Source organism: Pipra filicauda, unplaced genomic scaffold, assembly GCF_003945595.2.
Source record: "Pipra filicauda isolate LSUMZ 115617 unplaced genomic scaffold, ASM394559v2 scaffold136_size1984543_pilon, whole genome shotgun sequence".
Classification (NCBI taxonomy): domain Eukaryota; kingdom Metazoa; phylum Chordata; class Aves; order Passeriformes; family Pipridae; genus Pipra; species Pipra filicauda.
Window position 1 is genome coordinate 1061544 of NW_024103840.1, and position 13073 is coordinate 1074616.

The following is a 13073-nucleotide window of genomic DNA, read 5'->3' on the forward strand; positions in this document are numbered from 1 at the left end:
CTTGCCCTCTGAATATCCTCTTTCAGGTCCTCTGGGCTCCTGATATCATTTGGCCTCTCCTGGGAGCTTCAAAACCCACCCAGGGAACCCTGAGCTGTACACAAAGACATGAAACTACAATACTTGTAGGGTAAAAATGTCATGAGAAGCTCACTGAGGAAATGGCACTGTTACTCCTCAATGTGATTATGTCCTTATCCACCTTCCCCACTGGCATGGGAAGCTGCTGCCTCTCTCCCAGTAGGAGGTACAGAGTCATCCTTCATCCTGCAACGAAACAGGAGAAGATGGCTAAAAACAGCTTCAGCTATTTGAAACTGTATCACTGAATATAAGAAATCTTAGGGAAAGAAAAGCAACTACATGTTTTTAATGAATGGGGGAAAAAAATCTTACATTTTTGTTAATGTGCAAAACAATGCACGGGGCACAGTTCTGTTTGTATTGTGATCTGATATCAACCTTCTATTTAAAAAATTATGTCTCTGTACAGACAGACTCTCAAAGTGAGCATCTAGCATTACTCCTATCAGTGCTTTTTGACAGGGGATTTTTGTAGGCTGTTTTGTTTTTTTTTAACCTTGAAGAATAAAAGCTTCCTCCCTGAAACATGCAAAGCTAAAATTTTCATTTCCACCTCAGGGATAAAAATGCTTACATTATGTCTCAGAAAAAAAAAAAAATGTTACAGAAATGGAGATGTAAAAATGTATAGAATATGATTCTCTCCCTATTTCCTCTTCTTTATTCATAGATCTAAGTGATAATGAACATATATATATATAAATATAGTATAGTAATATTCATCTTACAGATTACAAGTTAGTATAAAGCCTAGTTTAGCATCTGGCACATGCTGGGGTAAGAAAAATTTGAGCTGCATGGTTTCTGAAAGCCTGGCTTCCAAGAACTACTGACATGGTGGCACCTTGCCAGACTGATTTACAGACAAGGCTCATTTTTATTTTTTCAAGCTGTCTCCTGCTATCACTCTGGATACCCAGATGTCGTACATTTATGAGTCTTGAAGGAGCTCGGAAATAAAGACGGTGAGCTGCTCACAAAGATATGCAATCTCTCATTAAAAACAACCATGGTTTCAGAGGACTGGTGGGTGGCTGGTGTTTGAAAAAAGAATTCAGGGGTCAGCAGAAGCATTAGCGTGGGTAACCCTTACAGCTGTACATCTGCAAATCTGGTCAAAATGCTACTTATAAACAGAATATCAAATTGTCTGGTATTGTAGCAGAAGTGAGTTAAACCAATGGTCTTTGCAAGGACAAAGTCAGTTCACCTTTTATAAGAAGCTTCAAACTGGAAAAATTGAGTCATTCATAAAAGAGGACCTGGTTGACACTGTCTGCACACGTTTACCAAAAATTCCTATCCTGAAGCATTTAAAACATTAAAGGCAAAACATTTTGATGAATCAGAAGCCCGTTAAGAAATTGAGTAGTGTTTTAGGTTTACTTCTTAAAAGTACTACAAGGCTCTCTGTTAGATTCAATGCTTGATATATATACTAGTCATGTGAATGGAAGGTGAGCAGCCAAGTAAGGCTGCTTGCTGATGATGGAAAGTTATTACATGAGAAGTGACAAAGTTCAGTGCCAGAGGGAAGTGTTTACTTTCCTAGGTCCAAAAGCCTCAGTTCAACAAAGGGACCCGATAATCACCCTGCAGTGGTTAATGATGCAGAAGTATCCTTTCCCTCCTGTATATGGCCATACCTATCCAAAAGTGAATTAATTTAACAAGTGGGTAAGATGATGAAGTACACAGGGAAAAATAGTATCAGAATTCAGAGTATGGCTTCAGCTACAAAAGATGTGTAGAATATTCATTAGGACATTTTAGAAAAGATATTGCAGATTAAACACGAAAGATGTTGAGAGAAGGGCAATAAGAATGGTCAATGGAATGGAAAAACCTCTCATTTTGAATTACTTTAAAGCATTGGGACTGTTTTCCTAAAGAAGTTTTACAACACTGGATACGATAATAGAAATATTTGAAGTAAAGGGTTGTAAGTGAAGAAGTATATGAGAAACTTGTGCTTTTTCTGTGAATATTCAAACTTAAGACAATTTATGAAAATGGAAAGCAGAAAGTTCAGATTTCATAAATGAAGATATTGGAAAGTTGAATCTGGCAAGGTGGATTGATAGTGACAGAAGTTAAACAAATATTGGAAATTTTTATAGCAGAGCTGGTTTAGGGGTTTTTTTAAAGCACAGGAAAAATTGCAGGCACTTCAAAATTTTTGGCCATCTCCAAATAGTGGAATGACTAAGACAAGAGCTTCTCAGACACTCATAATCCTTCTGAGATGTTTTCTACATGTTCTCAAGTATCTGGCTGCAGTTTGATGTGCTGATTCGGCATGGCAGTCTCTCTGTTCCAAACTTATCTATTGCTATCAGTGAATGAAAACAAACAAAAAAATCTTTCCTCCCAAGACATTATGTGTCATTTTTAAGCCAAACTACTACAATAAGATGACATCAGCTCTAATCAAAGGATATGGTGAGGCAGCTTCTTATATACTCAACCAGTTCCTTACTCTTGATAAAGACAATTTTATAAATGTGTATGTCATTTAGTTATGAGTATTTATTTTTTGTCTCTGCCAGGTGAGAATAGGATTGGAAATCAGGAGCCAACATGAAATGTTTGTGGCAGGCATCCAGATATGCACAGCATAATTGACAGAGAGAGCAGGAAATATTGCTCATTTATTTTTCCTTGTATGAAAACTGGTCCTATATTTAGCTCTTGTTAGGATTTTTAGAACTGGGATGGGTGATCTCATCAAATCATTGGTCTCCTGATTGCTCTTTGGATCACTATCACAAAGGATCGATGGATGGAAAGGTACAGCGTGCAACTCTGTAGGCATAATGCAATTTGAGGAGCAGGGTTCTTCTGGCGTTCAGGCCAGAAAAAGTCCAACATAATAAAAATAATATATGCAATACAGGGGTATTATAGAACAAAGTCTATGCTTGGCAGTATTTTTGAAACTATTTTTCTGTTAATGTATTTAACTATCTGTCAGCTTGGGCTCTTATATACAATGTCCCGAGGCATTCATCTCCTCAATAAAATGCAATGCATTCCCACAGAAGCCAGCAACATAAAAAGAAAGGGAACCTATGCTCATATTTCACTATAAAAATGATCTTAAAGAATTTCTGAGTGCAAGGTTTAAACTTATAAGTTTGATGGCTAACCCCCTCTCTGGAGACAGGAGCTGTAATCTGGATATCCTATGAAAATAAGAGATGGCAAGAGCGTGCAAGTTGAAAACATAACTAGAAGAGTTAATGCATGGGTTTTGGAGTGTTTTTGTAGACTCTTAGCTATTGTAAGTTCCCATGTCTCACTGCCGTCAGTACAGCCACCGTCACAGGATCTGTCCCTGCGTGGTCACAAAAAGGGTTCCAATGGTTGTATGAGCAATTTCGCCTATACAGAAAAATTGCACAAGCTCATGATGGTGTGTCTGTGTCTACAATGAAAGATGAGAAATTCAGTGTCACTGAATATCAAGGAGTCCTGGGGTCAATTACAGAAACCTCTGTGCACGCAGCAACCTGCTGCAAGGGACTTGTTACCCCATGCAGAGCTCCCTTGCTTCACCCCTCACCTCACCACACCACGACCTCATTCCAATTAAAACCAGCCCAAAGCCCTTCCAGACCCAGAAACACATCTGGCATGGGGGTATGGAGGACCACTCCCTTCCACCTCCCTTGGTACTGGACCACCTTCCCAAGCCATTGAGTTTTGTCCTGATACTGAAATCTGGCAGACAGAACACTCGGGCTATGTTACCGTGACGAGGAGACACTGTAGGACCTGGTGTGGTAGGAGAGTTCAAGAAGAAGGTGCAAAGCTCAAGGGTCAGCCTTTTTCACTAAGGAACCCTTTTTTTCCTCTTTCTGACCATTCTCCTGCTGTATCGCTTAACCACTTCCAGGCTATATCAGAAATCCCTTCTGGGGATTTACCTCAGACACTTCAGGGAGCAAAGAGAGGACTAATGCTGTGCAAAGACTGTCTGATGGCTGGGCTGTGCTCCTGTTCAGCACCAAGTGCAGTGAAGGCATCCTGACACGTCTGTCTGGTCCTTGATCCTTTTGAATACTGTGACAAAAAGAAGGAGTATAAATAATCATAAATTATTCATTTCTGAGGTGGATGAAATCTTCAATACCATATATAAGATGGCATAAAGCACAGCAGATTTGTTGTCCTTAATCTTATCATGCCACGCCATCACATTCTTCTAGAGATACTCAGAGACCAGTAAGACATATAAAAATGGAATGAGACTATATGACCGAAACAAGACCAAAAAATACATTTGGGTCATAATTTATATTAGATGATACATCCTATGTTAGTTTTCATCAAATAATTCATTCTTATGCTCCCTGAGAGAATGCTTGTTTATAGTAGCCTGTCTGTTCTTCCCATCTTTTTTATTGATGTAGCAGGAAACACGAGGAGATTTGCTTGTGACCAATGTATTTACTGCACATGCAATATGTGCAGGTCATACATAGTGCAGAATATATGGTAAAGCATTTTTCTGTAGAATTTAAGCAATGTGAAATTGCTTTTCAATTTATTTTTTTTTTTTTTTTGCTTCCAAATGCCTTTGGTAGAGATTCATGTGTTACTTTCCCGAGATTATTTCTAGGCACAGATAATGATGCTATAAGCATTTGAAAGCTGTCATTTCTGGTTAAATCTCCATACTGAAAAGGATTACTGCATATTGGTATCTAGGCAGTTTTTGTCAGTATAATTCAGCTGATTGGGGACTGGATAGACTAATTCTGCAAATTGTCATATTCCCTGGACAAGTCACTCTGACTTTAGAGCAGGGTGTTAACAGCTAAGGGATGCTTGTTTTTAGCAATTTTTTCCTTCCTCTTTTTTTTCCTTATTTATTTTCTCCATTAGAGGACCCCTCCCAAGCCCTACTCCACAAACAACCATTACCTCCAAATTTCAGGGAGTAATTTCCCAGCTATTTTCACAGTCAGCTCCTTTCTGACCAAGGAGACAAAGTCATCTCAGAAGCTATCATGAGCAGCTGTTAGCTTTGGGGGGAAAAAAAGTGAAATATCTCTTGCCACTCTCCTTCTCTCAGGAGAAATGGCAACTCATACACATCCTGTACATCTAAGTAACAAGTCTATAAGGTGCAGATCTGTTGGACACACACAGCTGCCCAGCTGAGCAGTGAAGTGTGGTATTGACTGGAACTATTGGTCACATGCAATAGCAAAACCAGGATGAGTCCATAAGGACTGGTGTCCAAGACTGTTTCATGCCCACAGACATTTGGTGTGACACTTGTGTTTGGAGAATCAATAAATATTCATTGATTAGACTCTCCTTTTTATAACATCAGAATTATTAAAGCTGCTGTCATTTTTTGAAGCCCACTGTTTTTTCTTTTAATATACCAAGGCACTTATATTTCTCCACCAAGGAAAAATGGCGTAATTCCCTAAATGGGTAAAAATTCCTCACAGTTATAGCTAAATTTTCTCATATAAAAAAATGAAATTATGTTTCCAAGTGCCTGGGGATTGAACACAATTTTCCAGAGTCATTCAGACAATCCCACTTTCCTATAAAGCCGTGCTTTCGAAATCAGCCACACAGCATGCTCTGCTCTGCGACAGTATCCTGGATCTAATTATTTTTCCGTTTATAAGAGGGTGTGAACCAAACCTACAATCTCTTTTATTGCACTTACACATCTAATGATATCTACAGCTCGTTATCAAAAACACAATTAGGGGAGGTGCAGCAGGTCATGGAGCTCGGCTAGTAATTGTGGCGGGCTGGCGAACTGCCTGCACTTCACTCCCGGGATGATGTGCTCACATCAGGATTGTTTGGGGAAATCCACAATGGATGGTTGCTGCTTCCACAGTAGTCTAACATTCTGTTTGTTTTACTCCAAGTTACCATTCTCCTTTGAACGAGAATTAAATAACATCTTATAGTAATAGTTACCTCCACCATAGCCTCCACAGTTTATTAATTAAAAAAATACCCCAAATCTTACTGGTTAACAAGTAGGGAGTTCTAGCAAGTTTGAAGTTAGCTAGTGGGATGACTGGTCTCTCTGGAATAGAGAAGTGGACATAATGGTTGGATGAAAATTTAGGCACTTTTTAATCAGTTTCAGCTCATTAATCACATGCATGGACTGAGTGTGGGGTTTCTGTCCATGAAAATGAAATTGGGGAGAGGGATTATGCACCCTTAGTCTATACCAGTACTCCTGCTCAATCCAGTGGGATTACTGGCTGAATGATGGGTTTGAGACCTAGATTTCTTTACAGTATACTCTGTAACAGGAGTTTACCAACTCATGTCACAAATCACCTGGTCTTTCCTTGCCTTTTTGCTTTGAACTGAATTCAAAGGTGCATGCAACCACACATATTTCGGCTAATTCTAAACTTTCCAGATGAGGACTCATATTTCATGTGTAAATTCAAAGCAATATGCACCTTTGATCAGTTCATTATACTGCATAGAACAGAGAACCTCAAATGCAAACTAATTCAAGCCAGCTTTAACCAACTTAATACACATATTCTTTTTTAGTACTGAAACTGAGTCTACCGATGGGCAGTCCAAGTCAGGGCTACCTCAATTCAGTCTGTTACATGGAAATTCCTATCTTTAGCTTGCCTAACATGATGCCTGAACATCTTTAAACCACTGTGCAAGTCTGGATTCAGATCTGGAGATAAACATTATGGGTAGAGAGTAGCTATGTGATTCCCCTACAACACCATCTTAGGAGTGAGAGGAGTTTCAGAGACCACCTTGTCCCTTTGAGGAAGGTTAATTAGGTTCATACTCATTACATTTGATGTTTATCCAACCTCTTCTTCAAGACACTGAGTGGTAAGAACTACAGCCCTGCCCAGCTGACCTATTTCAGTGCTTCCAAAACTTTACTATTGGTAAGCTTTGCCTACTGTTGACTGTGACTCCTTCTTTTTCCAGTTTCATCCCATTATTTCTTGTCATAGGGAATCAACCTAAAATTCTGGGATTTCTGAATTGATACCATGATTTCAAAAGTCAATAAATACTGTAACTGAGGACACTATCATGACTTCTGTTTAAAAATACCAGTTAAGCCTTTACAATTATCTACTGATAACTGTGTATTCAATATATTTTCCTGTGAACTCACTCTATCATTACTAAATTCTCCTCTGATCTTGTCTCTGAGAATTTTGTATTCTTAAATTATTGTATGTAAACCTAAGTCTTGCACTTGCATACGCACCTGGAAATCTTTTAGTATTGTAGATATTATTATTATTATTATTAATATTATTAATCACTCTTTTATAATTGAGGGATCTTTTCCATTATAAACACTTCCAGTTATACTATAATTGATTTGTTGTTCAGATAATTGATTTGCTGGTTTTCAGTTTTACCTTGTTTTAAAAGAATTTTCCAAGGCATTAGAAACACATTGGATCTACAGTGCCATGTTCAGAAGTATAGCCAAATATTGCAGCCAGTAAGTTGCTTACACATAACAACATACCTAACAGAGCATGTAGATGTAGTTTTTCACAACTGACCTCAGTTATAAGTCTGACAAAATGAACCTTTTTGTTTCTGCATACAGCTGTGATTCTAATATTGATCAACGAATATCCAAAGGATGGTTTTCTATATTTATTCAATATTACAATTTTCACTGTAAGATGGGGAAAGTCACTTATAAAATGTTGTCTCTAATCCCCAGCTGGGTTGATCAAATTTCCTCCAGACTGGTTGTATGCAGAAGTTCAAGTTATACTAAGCTTTTTAATTATTCAAATCATCTGAGTATAGTTTGGAAAAATGAGATTCAAAGTGAACTTCTAATGGATAATGCTACCAGTGTGAAGACATTGTTTCTAAATTGCATTTCTCATCAAAATATTTTTGAATAACCTCAGCTGAAAATAAACCTGCTTACCCAGACGTGAACAGCCAAATGAGCCCCAAGAAGATGGATTTTTATAAAGAATGTCATCACCTAGGCCTAGTTGCAAATCCAGCTGAGATGTGTCAGCCTCCTCTGAACGTAGAGGAAACTGCTGAAGATCACTGTGCATTCCATAAAGATGTCATGCTGCTAGGAAATTGCTTTGAAATATGTACCAAAAGGCAGAAAAATTGAAAAAAAAAGAAAAGAAAAAAGAACTTGTGGAAAGGAAGTGCAGAGGGATAGCTGAGATTCCACCAGTCTCCAGGGAGGTGACCATCAGATGGTGACACCTCACTTCCCAGGCTCCTTCTCAAAGCAAACAGAAGGCCATGCAGAGAAGTGCCTCCAAAGGATTTTTCTTCCCATTCAAAGATAATTGTCTACACTAAGTGAAATGCATGTCTCCTGGACATTTCTCTTTACTGAGGGAGTTCAAACAGCTTTAGACAGGTCCTAAATGACCGGCTTAGCCAAAGGACTTGTCTTTCAAGTGGATGAAGACACAGGCGAACAAATATTCTCAATGACAACCTATAAGAGTGAAAAATCTGTGAGATAGGATATCTACCTGTCTATCAAAAAATATGAATCCCTATAAGTGGGTTGTTTTTGGTTTTTTGTGGTTTTTTTCTTTTTTTTTTTAATACAAAAGGCATAAAAACATATTGGAAGCAGAGACCAGACTCCAGCCTTTTCCTCCTCCAGATGTGTGTGCCTTCAGCCTTGGTTCCCCCTCATCTTCTGCCCCACTAATCTCAAGCTCTTTTTCTCTACCTGAAGAATAAAGAATGCTCCTCACCTCCTGTAGGAAAGTCTAAGCTGTATCTCAGTGACCACGGCAGATACATATAATGTAAAATTATATATTTAACGCAGAATGTCCAGTGAAATGAAAATAGATTTGCCTTGGAAAACAGAAGAAATTAGCTCATTTAACAAAAGTAAAAGTTCTTTCTGTATTAGAAATACAGTAAAGCATCCTCAGAGGACCTTGAGATGAAATAAATGGTCCCAGGTGCTCTTAAGACTGTGAGAATCCTGAGAAACTTGAAAGATTTCACATTGCAGAGTTGACACAAAGGAGTCCCTTGGTACCCTCTTGCGTCTGCACACAAATACACCTCACCACATTTAAGGGGATGGAAGATCAATGGTGGGACTATTTGCAATATAATACTAGATTCAATAATTCAAATCCCCTTTTCCAGCTGCATACTATTTTATTCTGTGGTCCTCTGAAGCTGGAGAGGAAACTGGAGTATGGAAATAAATTAACTCAAAAAAGAATACGCATTCTGCTAACAAGTAAGAAAAGTAAAATGAAACTGCCAATTTCCCTCAATAAATTATCCCTTAAGATTTGTTTGAGGACATATCATGAGTTAATTTTTAAGGTCTGTATCTTTTTTTCTGTGGGAAGTTTATCTAAAAGCAAAACACCAATAAATGTGGTGGGAAGTTCTTGAACTTCCAGAACTGCAGCAGGAAATATTTGACCTTAAGAGACCCCTAACTGTGATGTTTTCATCAGGGAGAAATATCACTAAGCAGTGTCTACAGTCAAACTGTCTTACAACAGCAGTGTGGAATTTTAAACAAAATATGTCAGAAGTAATTAAAATCAGAAGAATGATCAAGTGTCAGTTAACGTTGCTACATAAACAGCCACTACCAAAACAAGAAGCAAAAATCCCCAAACGTTATAGAGACAACAAGCGTCTTGTTTAAGAAAATGTACAAGTCTAGAAGTTTTGTGTGAATACATCCATCATTTATTCTACTTAAATTTAGGCTGTTCATATTCTTAAGCATTTGTAAGACATTTTTTGTGTCTTTTGTGAAGTTAAATTACAATGCAATAAATAGATGGAGATTGAGAGCATTTCTGCTGTGCAATAAAATTCAATTACTGACAGTTTTAAGAGGGATACTTAGACCTGTGGAAAGTTTGGAAGGGAATTTCCTTACTCATTTTGCCAAAAGCCTCTACTTAAGCCATGAGAGCACAAAGAGGTTTTTCTAAAGACTGATGATAAATAAACAAATAGCAATAAATAAAGTAATCTTTTCCATTTTGAACTGCCTTACACCTTTCAAGACCACAGCACACACCTTTATCATCTATGGGTCAAGCCACTCTCTGGAATAGAACAGTCAGAAAAGTCCAGAATATTTTGGAAGGGGCAAAAACAAATGCTTGGGGTTGCTTTGGAAAACTGCTCGTCTGGCACCAGAAGGGCTGGGACACCAAATCCATGTTACAGGTGCAGTTTGTGTTTTACTCTCCTTTCTGTAGCTTCTGCCACACTTAGGGCTGATGAGCAACTGATTGGAAATACATTTTCTTTCTTGTGATTGTCTCTGGGGTGGACCAGAGTAGACTTACAGGATGGAACAAAAACCACAGCACTGTGAAAAAAAGTCCAAAATTTAAAACAAAACAAAACAAAACAACAAAAACCCAACCAACCAAACAAAACAACAACAAAAACACAAACACAAACAAAAACCCAAAACCCAAACCAAAATCAAACACTAAAAACCAAAACCAACAAAAAAATTAGAGTAGATCACTTCATCAAGTACATATAATTAAAAGACCACGTTCCTAACCCTGAGGTCACTAATAGGCATTAGTTGCTCAAACAACCTCACCTGGGAGCCCCACTTGCCCCTTGTCCCTGAGGGTATTTTCAGCCCAGCCCTGGCCCTGGTTTGATCAATGGCTGTTTCTAAGCCTCTTCTCAAATTATTGCTTGATGCTCCTTGAGTACCATGCTGAATATTGTCTCTGGAAGCACCCGGTTTTGCCCTCTGGATGTGAGGGTGGTGCATCATCTCTTTTTAGCTCCTTTGGGAAATAAGGAACTTGCTGCTGTTAACTGGGTAAGTCCCAGCAGTTGAAGTTTGTGGAGGAACCAGTGGTACCTCATGTTTGGATCAAAGACCTACTATTCTACTAAAGCCAGTGGCAAACTCTAGGTCCTGTTGCAATCCCAGTGTGGCACTGAGAGGGCTTTCAGACTTAGAGGGGCAGTGCATCTGAAGCACCCAGAGTTTCTTTAGATTTCTTCTGTTTGCATAAGGTCAGCTTGCAAGGCTTCACAGGGTGAAGATATAATAAAACTAAATGCTAATTCGATGGCAGAGGAGTCCTACATGCTGACTGTGTAAGTTACTGTCTCTGAACGGTTTTAATATGGCTTTGCTTATACCATAGACAATTACAGCTTAAAGGGTACCATTACAACTCATTTTGTGAAGGTTTTATGAGGAACAAATGCCTGACTTCCTAAATTATGGTGGCTGCTTAAAAAAGACCTTTTAAACCAGCTCCTATCAGAACAAAGTTTTCCTAATCTTCAAGGTGATAAATCCTACAGTCCAACTTTTGCCTTGAAACCATACAGATCTTCCAAGGGAATAGCCACGTGCCACTTGCTCCTTTGGAAAAATTACTTTTTTTTTTTACTGGCATGAGGAAGAGGTTTCTGGAATCCACACATTGCTTGAACTCTGAAGTTCCTAGTAGTGACTCTTTGGATCTTGGAGTGTGCGGGAGGCAAATTCAAACCACATAAAGACTAATGTTGACAAGTACCTGATGGAAATATTGTTGATATCATTACTTCTCTTACTGCAAAGCATCAAAGGAAAAATTACGGCTTTGTTGATTATTTTTAAATGCAAGACTGACTAATGAGAAAAATAATCACAACATACGAAATCTTGTTTATTTGTGTTCTACAGGACAAAAGTCTCTTTAGATGTTTTTTCCAAGGTCAGGATAAAGACTTTACTTTGTATGAAAGAGAGAAATAGCAACCCAAGTTGTACAGTCTCCAGTGCTTGAATTAAATCAAGATTTCACTGGAGATCTTCCAATCTTCTGTCTGGAAAAAATGCAGCTTTAAGATGTTTTCATTCAGTGTGTGTTTTGTTTTGTTTTCCTTTGACTCGTGTTTGCTAGTGGAGAACATCTTATTGCCATAAATTGCTTTATGAAGTAATTATCTACGGATGTCATGAACTCGTGAATCAAACCAATAATTATTTAAAACCTTATGTAGGTATAAAGCTTTGTTAGGTCTCGTAGAAAAGAACCAGGATTCAGAGGTGAATGTCATCATTTGCTTATCTGAATAAACCATAAGACACAACAAAAGAATTTGAGAGAGAAAATATCTAGATTGTGAGTGCAGATGGTTGATTAGTACAAAGACAAAAACATGCAGAAAGTGTATTGCAAATACTATTTTCTTTCAAGATGTTCCTAACACAAAACACTATCAATGGAGCATCATCAGGAACACTTTCTGAAAAGGAGCCATGGAGATTTAGAAATTAAAATACTTTGTGGTTTTGAAAGCATGAATATTAAACTTGGAACTCGTAAAATTTTAGGATGTTTCTGTAAATAGAAGGTGAACTCTTTCATGCAGAGGAGCTGACTCAGTGTTGTACAGGAGTAAGAGAGGGTGTGTATGGGATAAGAAGAGCTTTAGAATCTTGGCAGTTGTGCTGCACACTAACTCCTGCAGCAGTCTTGTTACTGAATATTCTGCACTTCTTGAGGCATGACACTTACTCAAGTACCCCTTTAACTCTCTTGGCACTGTTTGTCCTGTTGGAAGTAGATAAATGAAAAGTAGTTGTCAGACATCATGGACCTGTTTGGAGTGGGTCCAGAGGAGGCCATGAAGGTGACTGGGGAGCTGAAGCACCTCCCATATGAGGAGAGGCTGAAGAGAGCCAAGGTTATTCAGCCTGGAGAGAAGGCTTTGAGGTGAACTTAGAGCACCTTCCAGTACTGAAAGGGGGTCCAAGAGAGCTGGAGAGGGACTTTTCACAAGGGCGTGTAGTGATAGGACAAGGGGGAATGGCTTTAAGATGAAAGAGGGTAGGATTAGATTAGAGATTAGGAAGGAATTCTTTCCTGTGAGGGTGGTGAGGCCCTGGCACAGGTTGCCCAGAAAAGCTGTGGCTGCCCCATCCCTAGAAATGTTCAGGGCTGGGTTGGATGGGGACTTGG